This window comes from Lucilia sericata, unplaced genomic scaffold (genome assembly GCF_015586225.1).
Source record: "Lucilia sericata isolate MDLA Ls3-8-SP2 unplaced genomic scaffold, ASM1558622v1 Contig000046F_arrow, whole genome shotgun sequence".
In the NCBI taxonomy this organism is placed as follows: domain Eukaryota; kingdom Metazoa; phylum Arthropoda; class Insecta; order Diptera; family Calliphoridae; genus Lucilia; species Lucilia sericata.
The window spans coordinates 857,396-877,500 of record NW_023994084.1 but is presented as its reverse complement, the minus strand read 5'-3'; positions in this window follow the sequence as shown (position 1 = coordinate 877,500).

Below are 20,105 nucleotides of genomic sequence, written 5' to 3'. Positions count from 1 at the left end.
ATAAAAGCATTCGAAACCGGTTTTTAAAAAGTGAAAAAACCGGGTTATTCGATATTCGAAAAATCAACATTAAGAAAAAACCGACACTGGTAAAGCAGAAAAAATCGGTTTTAAAACCGGTTGAAAAATCGAGTCGATCACCCTAGTATGTATATGTGTTTTATTATGATATCAGTTTCATAATTTGAAATGAAAAAAAAAACAACGTTGTCAACAAAAGAGGAAAAAAAGCATAAAAGAAGGGTTGTTATATGATTCGATGGGACCATGTAGAATTACAAATAGAATGGGTGAGTGGTTTCTTGTTTGTACAGAATGTACGCATTTGTCAATATTATTGGAATGGAATAACACTGTGTGTGGATGTATGAAATGGATTTACATGAGTACGTCATTATACTTCAATCTAACCCAATGTCAAACAACCAGTCTTTCTGTCAGATCATGACGCTTACATTTTCAGCCTTTATTGAGGTAAACAAGCAGAATCGACTTAAAGCGAATTGCAAACAAATATTCAAACCATTTTCATGCCCTAAACTGTTGGACTACAAGTATAAAGGGAATTGAAAATACAGTATGTTTGTATGAGAAAAAAGGCATCATTTTGTGATTTATGACACTTTGTCATTCAATAGTATTGTTGTTATTAATATTTTAACATTTTTGCCTTTTGTTTATGTTTGCTTGTAGTCTTATTGTTGTTGTTTCTATCTTATTACATATTTGTGTTTTTGTTTTTCATTTTCGTTTTCGATTTCATTTTATGCGCCAATTAAGCTCATCAGCAAACTGATTTTAACAAGTGTACAAATATTGTATCCATCAGTATATATTATCTTTTTGAATACGACAAATTGGGGTGGAGTGGGGGCTGTTGAACGTGTACAAATCAATATACATGTTTGTGTATATGTATTTAATGATAACCGACCGTGTGAATTTGTCGTGTCATTTTCATAAGATTCCCACAAGTCTTTACGATGGGGCATGATTTTGGTTTTATTATTTTTTTTTTTCAATTAAGCTCATTTGCTTTTCGATAAACTCATTACCAGCGGCCACATTTACTATGAACGATTCATTTATTGGTCATTTGTTCGATTTGTTAGGTTTTTATTAAGCTGATGTAATAATTTTCTACTTTTTTTGTAAATTGATTATGTATTGTAGTTACCACCGACATAGAAAAATCGTTGGTAGCTTTAACATCATTACTTTCTACATCTTGATAGAGAGTGAGAATATTACAGAAGTCATTGCTAAATAGTTTTAAATTTTCATCACATCGTCTGTTATAATGTTGGAGTGACTTTTTTTTACTTTTAAACTTGATACAATTTCAGCTTCATTTGTTCCCCAAAGAAATGGCACCATTTCCATAAAGGGTGTGCATTGCTGATATTTTAGGGGAAATTAGATGTATAATGTGGACACTTCCTCGTGTTATATGTTAAAGAGGTTTTGTTTATTATTTCGATTTCATTGCCTTTGAGATTTTGTACATTTTCAACGCCAAAAGAAACCTTAAGAATAGAGAATATCTGCGAAAAGTTGTAGTTCTTTCTTCCTATTATTCAGATAAACATGGCTATCTGAATTTCTAAAATTAACCCAGAATAACATACTGTTTTGTGTCCAGGAACTATATTTCAATACCTCTATCAAATTAAAAATAAAGCTTACGAAACATCTTAATCTATTTGATATTAACAGAAACTCTACTTTCAATAGAGAGTCAAAAAAAAAAAAAAAAAAATCAACTAAACTCTAATGTGGGGTCGTCGAGTAAGTAACAAAATACAAATTGTACCAAATTGGCATTGCAGTTCAATTCACATTTGAATGTAAACTAATTTTTTATTGATTTCACTGCAGTTTATTTCCAATCGTAACAATAGACGAGACATTTTTCGGACATGTCCCTTGGGAGTTTTGTTTCTATATACTTTCACATACACAAATATTATCATGGATGCAAACAAAAGTAAAAATATGTATATGTATGTACAGTGTACACATTAGGCTGGTCCTAAAACTAAATTATCCAACTGCTGCAACGTCTGCATCAGACTGCAGTACTTCGGATACTACTTGGATATGAACTAGTAGGGTGGAGACATCAGGTTCGATTTGCTAATTGTGCACTTAAAATCAAACCGATCAAGCCAATAGGCGATCAAAAAATTAGCTAAAAGGCTCCCTAGGTCCTTAATGGATCATATCCTGTAAATACCTACTTCAAGTGACGGTAGAGTAATTCAGTGTAGCAAAAACCGGTTTCCTTTCGACCATTATGCAAGAAGAGCGTGTGAATAAAGACCACACAAATCATCTCTCTCGGTCTTAAATTCCGTACCACCAAGATACAAAAATCTAACCAACAGGCGTTTTGCCTATAAGATATGGATGACATGGATGGTAATTCCAAACTGTTGCCATCCGATGTATCGCTTAAATGGCAGAGCCATTAAATTATAGAAAATATAAATTATGTAGTATTATTTGAAAGAAGTTTTAAAGAAGTTAGAGTGCTATATTCGGCTATGCCGAATCTTAAATACCCTCCACCAGCAAGCCACTTTTTATTAAAACTAACATTTATACATATGTCAAACTAATTTTGATTAGGTCCAGAAAAATTTATATTAATAGGCCAGTTCGAAAACATTTTAATAGAATGATTTATCTATACACAGAATATACTCATGTTGAATTTTATCCGGATATAATCATTTAATAACGAATTAAGTGGTATTAAGTGATTTTCAGAAGTAAACCTTATATGGGAGCTAAAACAACTTATGGACCGATCCGGAAAAAAATTCCGTAGAATGAAAACATATTAAAGTCGTACTTTATCCCGGTAGCTTTATTATTCAAAGATGAAAGATCTTTGTAAGTGGACCTATACGTGTCGAATTTATTTGACAATGAAATATGTGCGTTTAAGTAGTAGGACCAATTATGGGCCTATTCGGAAAAAATTTCGTAGTGTGATTCGATATGACAAAACATATTTCTGTCGAATTTTATCAAGATAGTTTTATTTGACAATGAAATATGTGCCTTTAAGTGATTTTCGGAAGTGGGACCGATCCGTAAAAAATTTGGTAGAATAATTTGTATGTACACGAAACATATTCATCTCGAATTTTATCACAATAGCTTTATTTGTCAACGAAATATGTGCGTTTAGGTTTCTGAGAAAACTTCAAAAGAATTAGGAAAAAATTGTAATATTTTTCGAGGTAGTCTGAAATTTTTACTCATAACTTTTTTGTAAACCGATTTTGCTAATTTTCAATACCAAACTGCTTAGAATAATAATAAATATTTAAAGAGAATTTGGGTTTGATTTCCTTTGCTTAGTTTTAACGTCAGCGTGTTTTAGGTAGACAGACAGACAGACAGACAGAAAAAAGACATAGCTAAATTGACTCAGAATTTCATAAGGACTCAGAATATATATACTTTGTTGGGTTTTAGATGAATACTTGGTGTTACACACGGAACAACAAACTTATATATACCCTCTATCACCACTGATAGGGTATAAAACGAGTTTAGTCTAATAATGATGAACAAAACTGGTACATTTGTCTTTAAGTATTTTTATTACTCATTATAAAATACCTTAAAAGATTAGGTTTTGTTGAATATGACTATATTAAGAGCATGATAATTCGCCCTTGTCCATTTTGAATACATAACATTTAAAGATTACAAATATTAAACAAATAAATTGTCATTGCTAGTCTTAAAATATTTTGGAAATTATAATAAAATAAAGCAAGGTACATTTCGAGATGATTAACAATAACACATGACGACAGAGTCGGTCTAATGTAAATACATATGTAAATATTTAAATATATATGTACGATATTCAAAAAAATAAAATATTTTTTGTATAGCATACTTTTGGTAGTGCAATATTTATGTGTACAATATTATGTGGGATAAATACATTCGGAATAAATCTGATAATTGATTTTTTAAGTCAAATTTCAATTTAACTGGAATTAAAAATTCATTTTTTATTTGTTTTAATTAAATATTTAATTGATGAAGTTTATAAACTAAATAATAATAAACTTTTTTTAATTTCTTGTTAACTATGTATTACATATCAGATTTATAATTTCTTATGTACACATAGATGATTTTTAAATATATTTTTTTAACTGAAATATGTTTTCGTAGTTATTATCATCACATTTTTGTAAGTGTATTATATGTATGTAGATGACTGCTATTGAATATGGATGTGACCAAGTATGTTTGTTGACTTTAACGTCCAAAATCCTGCGAAATTGCCAAAAAATGTACAGAGCATTTTTCCTCATTCATCTGGCAAATTTCCACAAGTCACACAAGGTTTTAACGCCCATCATGGTTGACGAACAATAAAAATGTTCTGCAATTATGGTTAAGACATTCTATTTATATTACTACTATTATGCATTCGTTAGGGCTGCTAAATTATTGTCAAGTTACATATTAAAATAGCATTTATTGCACTAAAAATACTGACACTGGAATTTTTTTATGAAAGATTGTCACGAACAATTAAATTTAATTAGGAATACAGGAACCTGAGAATACTGAGGAACCCTTTTTTATATGCTTTTAGTATAATCATCAAAAAAAGTTGTGGTTTTGTTATATCTTTTAAAACACAAGAAGTATTAGTCATAGATCCACATTCTACAATATTCAAAAACCATTTAGTAGGCTTGGAAATGCCCGATTGCTACTCTTCATTTAGTTTTTCTGGATTAGTTTATTATTTTAGGCTTGGAGAAACCACGCTAACTATTACAAGTTCGCCAATTTTTCTAAACGTTAATTTGGATTTTAATATAACCTATGAAAAATATGAATAATCTAATAGATTCCCAGATATACGAATTTGTATACCCTACACCACTTTAGTGGGGAGGGTATATTGGGTTTGTGCTGATGTTTGTAACGCACAATAATATTTGTCCTATACCCACCTTAAAGTATACCAATCGGCTCAGAATCATTTTCTGAGTCGATTTAGCTCTGTCCGTCCGTCTGTCCGTCCGTCTACGTAAACCTTGTAATCAGACTACAGGTAGTAATTTTGAAGATAATTCAATGAAATTAGGTGCATGATATTCTATTGCCTCAGGGACGAAGCCTATTGAAATTGTTTAAGATCGGTCCATTATTTCACCTGGCCCCCATACAACTGTAAGCCCGAATAGGGCTTGTAAACATTGTAATCAAACTACAGGTCGCAATTTTGGAGATAATTCACTGAAATTTGGCACATGATCTTCTATTGTACCGTAGACGAAGTCTATTGAAAATGGTTAACATCGGTCCATTATTTCACCTAGCCCCCATACAACTGAACCCCCGAATAGAGCTTGTAAACCTTGTAATCAAACTACAGGTCGCAATTTTGGAGATAATCTAATGAAATTTGGCACATGATCTTTTATGGTAGTGTAGACGAAGTCTATTGAAAATAGTTAACATCGGTCCATTATTTCACCTAGGCCCCATACAACTGAACCCGCCAAATAGGGCTTTTAAGTTCATAATTATGTTTAATATACTCGTATCTCGACAAAAAGCTGCAAAACCAAGTTCTATACTAGCCTTGATGACCCTGATGAACTTTATAAATATAGGGCCTCATTTGACCATAGCCCCTATAAAAAGCCCCCATCAAAATTTTACTTAAATATCCACAGTTTTATTAAACAATAAATGGCTTATGTATATCTGAGGCAAGGTACAATTCAACCTTAATGCTTTATTATGAAAACTGAATTACATTTTATTCGTATACAGGTGTAGGGTATTATATGGTCGGCCTCGCCCGACTATAACTTCTTAATTGTTTTATATTTCATTCATTTTGATTTGCCAAGCCCATTTGTCCCCAATATATTCACATGAATGTCATAGTTCCTAGTACAAAATTTGACAATTCTAGCTCTAGCACCCATTTTCCTCAAAATGTTCAGATGGAATTAAAAATTCTAGCTCTAATAGTTTACCAGAAAAACGATGTTTTTATTTAATTCATACGCCTAGCAAGGGGCGCCAATTTATTATGCCAATATTCACATTGATGTCAGAGTTTCTCAGATATATGAATTTATGTAGAGAGGTTCGAAGCAAGCCTAATGAAAGTTTCCCAATTTCCCCAAAATGTTCAAATGGATATTTAAGTTCTTTGTGCAAGATTCTAGCTCTAATAGTTTCCCAAATAATAGATTTTTATTAATTTAATTCTATCTAGTGCTTGCCCAATATGTGAAAAGTTACACTTATTTGAAAATAAACCCTGTATGAACAAATGTCCAACGTTGACCTCCTCTTGAAAGCTGAAAATTTGTATCTGCAGTGCCCCGTTTCTGTAATTCTCGCATCGAGAAAATCTGTTGAAAAATTCATGATCATCTTGTGTAAACAGGGTGAATACAAGAAATTTTAAAATTTCTTATAAAATTTTAATGAGTACAGTTTAAAAATAATCTGAGTCACACTGTTAAAAACTGGAAGACTATTATATTTTAAGTTTTTTCTCGATTCGATAAAATTACAGAAACGAGGTACTGTACCTGGTCTACTATCCAATAGTACTAAACATGGTGCAAATTTCATCCAAATCGATTTTTTGAGTTGGTGATTAGGTCACTTGGCACGAAATTTCCCATATTTATATACAAAGATAAAAAAATGTATATTTGTATACCCATAGTGTGCAGGGTATTATAGTCGACCATGCCTTTCTATACTTTCCTATTTGTTTTTTAATAATAATTACAAATAATTGAGTATATCATGCAAATATCGATATTTGACAGAACCGTTTAATCTTGAAGTACGAGAATGCCGAATACAATGAAAGGAAAATATTAACTGCTTACATAAGCACCTAAATATTTATTATACAACAATGTCTTATCAAAAAGCTCTCACAAATCGTATTTGCACCCACAAAAGAACTTGGAATTAGATTTAACCCATAATTAAGAAATGCAATTTTAAGAGCTCGACTAAATAAATAACTGCTACATTCATTAAACATTAGATTTTCCACATTTTAACATTGCGTCAATTTCTAAGAAAACAATGTGAAAAATTATGAATTTAATTTTCCTCTGTGCAACAATACGCCACTTCCATTAAACCCAATATATTTTCAATGTATTAGTTGAAATAATGTTGCATATTAAATATGTCTGTTTCAATACTTTGAATTTTAAAAATTAAAAACATAAAATCCGTTAGAGTACATATACATAAAACCAAAAAGGATATTTAAAAATTTTACTTGCATTTGTGTTTTTGAACTCACTCACTCTCTTTAGCTTTAAGCGTAATTGTTAAATGTAGTGCAATTGTTTAAAATTTATTCCTCATGTTTGTATGTACATATGTATCTTGTATGAAAAAGGGAGCGTAAATGTGTTTTTACAGATTTAGATGTTGTGTGTTTATCTATTGGATGCTTATGCGGGTGTGATGTTACTGTTTTTGCCGCTGTTGTTGTACGCGAAATTTGCAAACTTATGTTACTCTATCCGTAACAGATGCTTTGAATATATAAAAGCTGGTATGAATGTGTGACTTACAACTTTTGAATATTGTATGTGGAGGAGTGTAGATGAGCTGGTATAATGCAAGGAAAAGACACATGTATACACACATATACAATTTATAATATATGTATGTATATTCTACTCTCAAAGCTACGAAAAAAAATAATAATATGAAAATGAAATTTATTGATAGGGTGCTATGCAATAACAACAACTACAAAAATATGTGATAAAGTACCAGCATAAGAAAAATTGCAAAAATCGTAACAAATTTTTAACAACTTTAACATTCTCTCTTACATAGTAGAAATAAGTAAAAAAACAGAAATAAGTAAAAAAAACATTCCCGACTGTATGATACCCTATACCTATAAATTTGTCCTATAAACCATTTATAAATTGTTGTGAATAAGGCCCATAATCCTTACTAATACAGTTTTGGTAGTTATACATATATTTTATGCTCAGATTCTTAGAATGTTCGAAACACGATTGCCGTACATATTATCGTTCAACAACGATAAATAGTTAATGGTAAAGCTAACTTTTATTATTAACGGTTTTAGGCTTATTTCGGTAATGGAATCTTTGAGATAATGATATCTTGGCTTAGTTCTCTTTTATGTAGTTCTGTAGGGTATAAAATGATAACCTTCATATCTACATTAGTCTTGCCCATAAAACATTTTTATCGAGTTTAATTTTTTAAGAATCATTTTAGAACTTAATATCGTTTGTTTGGATCGACCCAAAGATTTCATTGTCTCTGTGCTCTCAGAATAGGTTAGGTTGATAGGAGGATGTATACTACATCAAATCCGAAGAAATACACCTAGGCCACTAGGTGTGTTCAGTGAATGTATTATTTTTCAATGTTCAGAAACTCAGTTTCCTGGACTTAATTCCTAAGAATCTTCCAATCAGTGTTAGTCCAAGATAGTTGGATCTAACTTCGACGAATGCCTGACAGTCGCAAAGAAAGTGCTCCAGAGTTTCACTGTCCTCTCCACGTGGTCTACATTCGTCTGAATCCGCACGTCCAATTTTGCATAGTTGTGCACGCAATCCTCGTTGCCGACTATTCCCGAGTGGCTGGTACCCATATGACGTAAACCTTCTGGGAAAGTATTCACTTAAAGCTTTCTTACAATCCAATACGGTCTTAGATTTAATTCTATCACCTGATATCGCCCTAATTGCCTTCTGGCTGTCGCTAAATATATGTATAAGGGCTGTGGGCGCCACATTTATTATAATCCAATTTACACATTCCGTTATTGCTCGGACTTCTGCCTGGAAGCTTGTGTTATGATTAGGTAAACGGTGGTATATTTCTGTTTCTGGGTCTTCAACATAGAATCCCAGGCACACTTTGTCTCCCAAATTAGAGTCATTCGTGTAAAAACGCATTCCTACTGATATTTGCTTTAATGTTCCGCTTGACCAAGACATTCTATATGGGATCAGCGTTTCAAAGTTTCCGACATATTCTGTGTCTGGTATGCGATCAGGCACGTCCGATGATTGTGTATAACCTTCCAATGTGTCTAGTATACATTGATGACGTGTCCTATAACCGCTTTTGGCCAGTTCGCCTAAAGTAAAGAGCCGTTCGGCTGTAAGCGCCGCCTCATATCTTAAATATGTTTCAATGGGTGGAATATCTAGCAACGTTTCCAAAGATACCCAAGCATTATGTACGCTGAACTTCCTGTAGTAGTTTGATATTGCACTTTTTGGCCAAATCCGTCCACCAGATTATTGAAGCATAAGCTAGAATTGGTCTAATTACACTTTTAAAAAGTCAACTTGTCATAGTAGGACTAAGATCCCATTTCATGCCAATAGTTCTCCTATATATCGCCCAGCACAGATGTGTCTTGTCTTTCTCGGTTAGGGTTCTTAGGAGGCTATTAATCGTGGTAACCCAGAATAAAAGTGGCAAAATGCCACCCTGTGGTATACCGCGAAATACTTTTTTCCTGATACTTATATCGTACATCTCGCAGCTTATCCATCTGTTCCTTAGCATGTAGTTGATCCAGTTACGGAGCACCCGATCAACATAAAACTGGTCTAGGGATTGGATAAGAGTATCAGTGTCTTTGTCTGGTATACTGCTTTTAAGCATACTATCGACTATCCCTTCAAGGTCGTCAGGACTTAGGTGTCTCTGAAGAAGATATGGAATGAATGTTCTACTTCGGACCTCCCGTATACCTAGAATGAATGTGTCGAATGTTTTCTCAACGAGTGTGTCCGATAAACGAGAAGTGGGCTTGGTTGAAGGATGGTGAATGTACGGTATCTTATACAAGTAATAACATAGCATTTGCCTTCTTTGTCAGGGTATGATCAGGGTTTACTCTGTTCATACCAGATTTACCACAGTGTGTTCTCTTTGAGTAACAACAAGTTCTAGGCTTATTTGATGGATTCGTATTTCGGTCTACAGATTACGTCTATGGGATGTTTTTGCATCTCTGAAGTTAAGCAATGAGGCAGCAATGGTCAGAGATTATATAGTTCGAGTATTTCTTACCCTTCGTTATAGTAGGGTCACTGCATATGTTGGGCAAATGTAAGGTTGAACTTAATACAAGAATATGGAACTGATGTAGATTGGTTCACCTCCTCCTGTAGTGACAATTATTGGGTTTGGTTGGCTCTGGAAATTCCTACATCCGTCGAAATATCATCTTTTTATTTTTTTTATTTATTTATTTTAGTCTATGGAAATATTTCTTACAGACTATTTAACAATTTATAAAATTATTTAAATTTAAACATAGAATAACGTTAATTATTTAGATTATATAATATATTTCTTTTTATAACATCAACATTTAAAGAAAAATCAACAAAGTTAAACATTTCGTTAAAACAGCAACATAACTTTCTAAACGGATCTGCCATAGCGAAATTTGTTCGAAACGTTTTGACGTATAATGGATTATTAAATCGTAATTGACGTTGAGGAACATTTAAAGAAATTTTACTTAATAGAAATTCAGAACATACAGTTCCATTTAGAAGATTTATCATAAATGACACATTAAGCATTGTCCTGCGACTTTTCAGTGTTGGTAGATTTATCAAAGCAAGTCTTGCTGCATACGGTGGCAGTTCAGAATAGTTCCCATATATGCTCTTTAAGCAAAATAATAAAAATTGTTTTTGCACAGATTCAATATGATCAATATGCACATTGTAATACGGGTCCCATACGACTGATCCATATTCCAATATCGGCCGTACAAGAGAAGCAAATAGTCGTTTAGTTATAAATGGATCATTAAATTCTTTTGACCATCGTTTAATGAAGGCTAAAATGCTACGGGCTTTATTAACAATCATTGTTATATGTTGAACAAAAGTCAATTTTGCATCCAGCAAAATTCCGAGATCCAGAATGGTGTCAACAGAATCCAATTTGGAGCCATTAATGGTGTAAAAAATGCTAGTATCAAATTTTCTTGAAAAATGTATGTGTTTGCACTTTGTTAAGTTTAAATCCATTAAATTTTGCTTACACCAGACGTAGAAATTATCTAAGTCGTTCTGAAGGTAAATACAATCTGATGGATGTTTAAAGCTTGAAAATATTTTTACATCATCCGCAAACATTAATATTTTAGAATATTTGATAGCTTTTGGCATATCGTTGATGAAGATTAAGAACAAAATTGGGCCAAGATGACTTCCTTGAGGAACACCAGATGTAACCAAAAAAGTTTTGGAGGTTGACGTTTTAAATTTTACGGATTGTTTTCTAAATAATAGATACGATTTAAACCAGCTTAGATAACTATCGTTAAATCCTAAAGCATCCATTTTTTTAGCAAGAGTAGGTGATTTACTTTGTCAAAAGCTTTGCTAAAATCGGTGTAAATAACATCGGTATGTTGACCATTAACAAATCCTTCATTAACTAAAGTTGTTAGCTGTAGAATATTTGTCAAAGCAGAGAATCCTTTGCGAAAACCATGTTGAAGGGGTGTCAATAGGGGAGAAACTTGGTGAACCAGTGAATCGGTTATACATTTTTCGAACAGCTTTGGGATTGCGCTAAGTTTAGCTATGCCTCTGTAGTTCATTACATTTGATTTGTTTCCAGACTTAAATAGAGGGATTATAAAAGATTTTTTCCAAATTCTAGGAAAATAACCATATTTTAACGATTTATTAAACAAAATGGATAAAGGAAATGCCAGAGAATGTGCGCAATTTATTAATATGCAGCTTGGTATACCATCCGGACCATATGCGAATGATGATTTAAAACTTTTTAAACATTTAACGATGTGGGTAGTATCAATTAAACATGATGAAATTTGTTGATTTGACTGAATATTAAGTGGATGCATAGTGCTATCATCGTATTGGGAATTAGAGTAAGTAGTGGCAAAATAATCCGCGAATAAATTGCTGATTTCAGACTCATTACTAGACTCATTATTTAAATACTTCATAACTTTCGGGGTCCCGCATGTTTTCCTTTTTGAATTAACAAAAGTGAAAAATGATCGAGGATCCTGTTCAAAATTTCGTTTCATCTTATATAAATAATTATTGTATAATTTAACATTCAGCAAGTTATATTTCGCCCTGAGGAGAGAGTATTTAGTATAATCAAGAGCCGTGCCAGATTTTTTGTATTTCTTATAGAGTTTGTTTTTCATATTTTTTAAGGAAGATAATTCTTTAGAAGACCAGGGTGGGCCAGATTTTGGATTAGGTATACTTTTCGGGATACACTCACTCATATATTGATACAAGGTTTCATAAAACTTTCCAATAATTTTATCAATAGAATTTGGCAGACCGTTTGGAGTAGATAACAATTTAAGCCAATTTGTATTTTTTAGAAGGTTGTTAAATTCAATCTTGTCACAACATAGTGATGCTGATGTACATATAAGTGGTGTATTTGTGTCTACCATAAGTGAAAAATATGCTTAAGTGGGTCACTGGATGATGGTTCAAAAATTGCCAAATGAATCTATCTCGGGGGCAAGTGGATGAAAAAGCATCAGTGAGATTAGATCGTCTAGACAGGTACTCACATAAATCACTCTAATATATTGTCTCCGAATACCGTCAGTACAGTACAGCTTTAAGGATTTCACAGAACGTATGTATATTCAATGATCTTATAGATTCCTCCAATGTCCAATAAGCAAAGAGGAGTTCGCTGGTCAAATTTCTAGATAACTTGATAACATCCGAAATTCAAACACTGGCAATCTAAGACTCTCCCAGGTAACTACCGGAAAATATGACTAGATCAATTCAATAACTACAAATCGTATTATATCTGAAAATCAAGAGAATCAAAGAAAGCTTAGTTTTTGTAAAAGATATTCTAAAATTGCCCAGTATATTGAAGGACATGTTTAATGTTCATGCATTGCATGCAACCATAATAATATGCATGGATAAAAAACGATGTAGCTGAGGAGGCAAGAACAATATCACAAGTGTTAGGTATCTTCTTAGACGTTTATTATCATTTGTTTTTTTCAAGCACTTTTTTTGTTATTATCCTGTTATTTTGTTTTGTTTTTGTGAATATGTATGTATTTGTTCATCTTTTCTTTTGCTGCTCTTGATTACTCCTGGTAGAAAGTGTATACAGAGAATAGCTATCAACAAAAAATATTCGAGATTGCAACAAAAGAGTATCACATTCCTTGTGTTTGTTGGAGCAATACTTTCAATCCAAGCTACAGCAACAACTGTTAAATACATACATATGTATGAATGTTGGAACACAAGTGCCACTATAAGCACATAACAAGCCGTTGATTAAATTTCTAACAAAAAGTAAAGTCGCGCCCGCTAAAGGTACCATTAGACGATGTGAGCTCTTAGAAGCACGTAACAAGCCTTTGATTAAATTTCGAACAAAAAAAGTGAAGTTGCGCTTGCTAAAAGTATCATTATACAACGTGTTTTTCATATGTTTTGTGACCTGTATTTAAACATTTTCTACAAGTAAAATTTGTACTTGAATTTAATCCTTTGTAAATTAACTAATGTATTTATGTATGTATGTAAGTTTATACAAATAGTACGTACTTATGTAAATTTTCTAATGTTTTTGTTTTTACAATTAAAAATTCTTCACAAAAAGACAAGAAATTCAAATCATTTAATAGTAGTATTCGTGTACGTATAGTGCTCCAAACTCTGAATGCATTTTTTCCATTTTTATTTGTAACTTAAGACTTAATGAAACAATAGATTTGGGAACAATTAACAAGTGCCGAATCTCATATACCCACCATCAAACCGTATGCCTTAAAAGGAACGCTCCCCTTTAAACATAATGGTGATATTACTCATCAAATTAACGGAAGATAGGGTTAATAAATGACCGTTTTTCATAAATTTTTTTTAGACCAATTTTGGTTCATACAAAACATATTTACATCGAATATGACTTCCCTACACTTTTCGCATTAAATTCGGTAGGAAGATTTACGTTCCTATAAATGTTTCTTATATAAAATTTCATAACTGTTCACGTATTTTTAAGTCAGCAAAGATCGTCAAAGTAAGTTTCTTATGGACCGATCCTCAATACATTTGGTAGAGAGGTTTTAACTCGTATAAAAAATATATTTTTAAGCAACTAATGATCGTTTAAGTAATTTTTTGAAGGGCACCTTATATGGGGAGTAGGGTCAATTATGGACCGATCCATATAAAGTTTGATAGAGAGATTTTGGCTTCATTGAAACTTATGTGTGTCGAATTTCATCACTATACTCGTATTTTTAAGCCAGTAATGAGCGTTGAAGTCATATTTTGATAGGGACCTTATATGGGGGGTAGGGTCAATTATGGACCGATCAACATAAAATTAGGTAGGGAGATTTTGGATCATATGAAACTTATGTGTGTTAAATTTTATCACTATACTCGTATTTTTAAGCCAGTAATGAGCGTTAAAGTCATTCTCTGAAGGGGACCTTATATGGGGGGCAGGGTCAATTATGGACCGATCAACATAAAATTTGGTAGAGAGGTTTTGGATCATAATAGACTTACTTATGTCAAATTTCACTGTTATAATAGTATTTTTAAGCCAGTAATGAGCGTTAAACTAATTTTCTGAGGGGGCCTTATATGGGGGGTAGGGTTAATTATGGACCGATCCACGTAAAATTTGGTAGGAAGATTTTGGATCATATGAAACTTATTTATGTCGAATTTCATCGCTGTACTCGTACTTTTGAAAGAGATATGCCCATTAAAGCTGTTTTTCGGGGGTCCATTTGTATGGGGGCTATCCGAAAACGTAGACCGATATTGCCCATTTTCAATACCAAACAAACCTTACCTATAGAGAATATTTGTGGAAAATTTCAATCCTCTATCTCGTTCCGTTCGGACTTTATTGTGCTTTCAACAGACAGACAGACGGACGGACAGACATGGCTAGATCGACTTAGAATTTAATAAGGACTCAGAATATATATATACTTTTGTGGGTCTATGACCAATATTTCGATGTGTTACAAACGGAATGACAAAATCAATATATATCTTTTTTGATGGTGGGTATAAAAATCAAGATTATTAGTTATAAAAATCTATTTCTATATTAAATTATGTAGAGTTTTTTCGTAGTTGTTCAATGTCGCCAAATAGAACAATTTTCTGATGATCACTCTAACGTTAGTCTACTAATAATTTTTGTAAGGATCTCCTCCAAGTGTTTATACGCAAGAATATTTCACTTCATAAAATATTAGCAAATTAATCTGGAAATCCAGTCCACCTAAGGCAGGTAACGTTTTAAAATTTCAGTAGAGTTTCTTTGGCCTTCTATTGTTTCAAATTGCACTTAATTTACTGGTCATTGTCGTTGAAATTAAATTATATTTACATACATACATACATACATACATACATATACATATAATACGCCATAAACGTAGACAATGGTCTGAATGAATAAAAGAAGAAAAAATAAATAAAAAACAGTACTTACAATCATAATTTGTCAACAATATGCTTCGTTTAGACAATGCAACAAAGAAAACTTTAAGTCAACAAAAGAAAACTTTTTTCTATTCAAATTTACAAACAAATTAACAACAGTTTAACAAAAGCCGAGACTAAATGTGTAACGTGCAAATGACGTTGTTGTTTTAACAAATTCTTTATTATTTATTTATTCTTGTAGACGAAGTTTCTCTTAGTGCCAATAAACTATGCCTACGTTACTAAAGATTCTAGTTAAAAAGGTAAGAATTCATTAAATGAAAACATTATTCACGGAGAACTCATTAAATCAAAATTGCCGATCATATGAGAGGCTGTGACCGTTCATATGAGAGGCTGTGTCCTTCATGATATATAGAGATAGTTCGTCGTTCAAACAAGGACCAAAAGGAAAGATTTTAATCCCTACATCGCAAATGCAGTTAAAAACTACAGAGGTTGACCACATCCAACCATTTGACGCCATTCTTCCAAACAAATAGCCACCTATCCGTAGTAATTTTACCCTGAGAATGACTACGATCTATGAAATCCACATGCAGCTTATGTGTTGATGTCAAGTTGGTTTATGGTTTTAATTGGTTAACCTTAGACACCAGCTTTATACTGGCCATCAGCTGTGTACTGAATTTTCCTTATTGACATTGTGTTGCGTTGATCATTACCCCTCTTTAGATGAGGACAAGTGAATGTCAAGATTCCTTTAGTACCAAGATCACTTTAAGATTTAAACTAAAATTTTGTGTGAATAAGTAATTAATATGTTACCTTTTTAGTTTCATCGTTCTGCGGCGGAGTTGTCTACAAGTAGGTTAGGTTAGCAGCCTGTCCTCATATTATGTCACTGGGGACATACGTGGGTCCTTTTAGGGACCTAAAAAGCAATGATGGTCGGCATATTAGTACACTTCCAACTGGAAAAATCTGGAATTCTATACGAACCATTAAGTCGAATGAATGAAGGAATCTATCTTGCAGATCTCCCCCTCAGAGATCCGCGCGTTAAATCTTTCAGAAAATTTATACCTTGCGTGTTCAATCTATGATCAACCAGCGCATTGACAGAAAAGGTGAGTGATGCTCTCTTCTTCCTTATCATCTTGGCAGCTTCTGCCGAAGTCCCTTCGAATGTTCAGTTTTCTAGCATGAAGCCCAAGTGACCAGTGGCCAGTTACTACTGCAAAAATGTTCCGAGGTTGTGCTCTCAGAGTGTTCATTAAGGCTCAAGATCCTTGTTTATTGTGTAGAGACCACAGGTAGCCTCAGTCGACAACCTGGATTGCGCAAGCTCGCGAAGTTTATTACGAATTGAGCGTTTGTATCTTGAAATCGGAATTCCGACGAAGTTGTCGGTATGATCTCCAGTGAGGAGCCTCGTTCCACAATGGTACTGTCAGTACAATCATATTGAATGCCGAAGTGCTTTACCTAAACACACCTTTGTGTATCGTAAGTACACGCGGGTGGCAATTTTTGTATATGGTTCTGCCGGTCAATGTACAAGCACTTTGCTCAAGTACTGGAGCTATCTAATCTCTGACAGTTGCTGCTCCATAACTTAACTTTTGAAAAGCAAAAACATCACTTTCGTTTACAACCACGTATATGGAATAGCTTCTGTTGAGTCGGAAACAGCAGCTAGAGATGTATTCGGTAGTCTGAAACTCGAATCCATCAAATAAGCCGAATACTCTGTTCTTACTCACAGAAAACTCACTGTGGTAAATCTGGTATGAACAGAATTTTCCTTGAACATATCTGGACAAGGAAGGAAAATTCAATTGTATCACTTGTATAAGATACCTTTCATCCATCACCATTCAAGGCAGCATATTTCTCATTCATCCGACACACTCATAGAGAGCAATATCCGACACACTCACCTACATTCATCCCGTATTATATACATTTAACACTAACTCATTAACACGCTTTAACATTTAACACCAACTCATTTCTTACAGTCACTCCTCTGCGAGGTATCTGTTGACGTCGGCGACAGAACCGAACTTATCCCGAATTATAGATTTCACCGTGCTTCAGTCCTTTAACCGACATTCTCTTCTCGCAAATTTGGGTTTAAGCCACAGCCTCTACTTTTTACCTAAATCCTAAATGTTTTCAAAACTAGCGAATTCAATGACAACCATTCGACTCTCAGCAGTGTGTTTCTGATCTTATATCTATTTGTAAAAAGTGCCAACTGTCTAATGTCTATAAAGATGAGATTACGATTCCCACCTCAATTAAATTTTTTCTAAATAATTCCAACAACGCCATGCAGGACTGTTTTAACTAGACAGACTTGATTTGTTTCGCAATAAATAAATTATCAATTATATCCGATTATCTTCACAATCTAGCCAATCCAAACCTACCACTCTTTTAGGTTCATGTCTGTTAGTATTAAAATGTTTAATTAATTTATAAATTATTTGTTTTTTATTGTTTTTATATTTAAATGCTACACGTACTTAAAAATATGAGTACAAATGAAAGGATTTGTTAATAAATATTTATTGGCCATATTTCCTGTATTTCTGTATTGATTATGACTTAATACCAAAAGTATTTACACATGTGCACATGTTTGTATTTACACATTTGTATGTGTTTTGTGATCGTGTGTATGTGAATATTTCAAAACAGTAGGGTGTAATTTGTTAAAAAAAATTTAAAATATACTAATCTGACTAAAATGTTAAAGGTATTAAAATATATATCATGAACATTTAACTGAAGGCTTAAATTTTTTAAACAAAATATGTACTTTAGAATATGTTCGAAAATTTGAAAAATTTGTATTATCTTTTTATTTGTATCAGTACATTAGTAAGATCAAAAATTTGGTTATACCCTTAAAGTACATGTTAATTCCTGCATATATGTAGATGCGCAATTCATGTACGTTTTTTATTATTTACAACAATAAATCAGAATATTATTTTCATAAATAATTACTTTAACATCAATAATAAATAAGATTTTTGTAATATTTATAATTGACCGCAAAACAGCAAATAATTGTCACCACATAATGTGGTATAAGCCGATGATTAAACCTTTTTGTTTTAAATCAAAGTACGGCCTACGTTTAACATAAACATACTTACTTACTACCACAGGCTGTATCACAATCCAATCATATTAAATTTTGTTGTTAGGTTTTTATTAAATTTGCAAAACCCTGCAATCATTTGAACTAATCCCGTATTAAATAATGTAATAGCTGGAAATGATCATACATATATTCATACGTATGTAGTATGTATGTTCACTAGGGTAATAACTTTTTTCTTAAATATTAAGTGTTACGTAATAAAATAAACATTTTTGGCATTTTTGTTACATTATCTTCGTATACCCTACACCACTATAGTGGGAGGGTATTATGCTGTTGTGCTGATGTTTGTAGGTAGGTAGGTATGTAGGTTGATAGGAGGATGTATACTTCATCAAATCCGAAGAAATACACCTAGGCCACTATCGGGCCTGTTGTGCGCTCCTCATCATGAAAAAAAGGAAACTGATTAAATTATTTTTCATAATAATAATAATAACTCAGTTACCTGAACGTAATTCCTAAGAATCTTTCAATCAGTGTTAGTCAGGAATGTTATTTCCGGAATAACATCACTTCCAAGATACTTTAATCTAACTTAAACGAATGCCTGACAGTGGCAAATTTTGCATAGATGTGCTCGTAATCCTGTGTGTCCACTCAGAATACGTACCATCATACTAACTTCAGACTTGCTCATTTTGAGGAGACTTTTCGTCTTGATCTCATCAGGGTCACCCCATAGGATCTTCGTGGTTTTACCCACTGTTTCATTATTCCAAGAGGCCTTATGGGATTCTCTCAACCATATTTTTAGTTCAGATTTTGTTGCATCAAATGGTTTCGCGTTTGTCAGGTTAACTGCCTCGAGCTCCCTACCCTTTAAAGCTATTACATTCGCCCTTTCGTTACCGACTACTCCCGAGTGGGCTGGTACCCATATGATGTGAATCTTACCTCTGGGAGAGTATTCAGTTAAAGCTTTCTTACAATCCAATACGGTCTTAGATTTAGTTCTATCGCCTAATATCGCCCTAATTGCCTTCTGGTTATCGGTAAATATATTAAGCGCTGTGGGCGCCATATTTATTATAATCCAATTTACGCATTCCGTTATTGCTCGTACTTCTGCCTGGAAGCTTGTGTTATGATTTGGTAAACTGTGGTATATTACTGTTTCTGGGTCTTCAATATAGAACCCCAGCCCCACTTTGTCCGTGTAACAACGGATTCCTACTGATATTTACTCTAATGTTCCGCTTGACCAAGACATTCTATCTGGGATCAGCGTTTCAAAGTTTCCGACATATTCTGTGTCTGGTATACGACCAGGCACGTCCGATGATTGTGTATAACCTTCCAATGTGTCCAGTATACATTGATGACGTGTCCTATAACCGCTTTTGGCCAGTTCGCATAAAGTAAAGAGCCGTTCG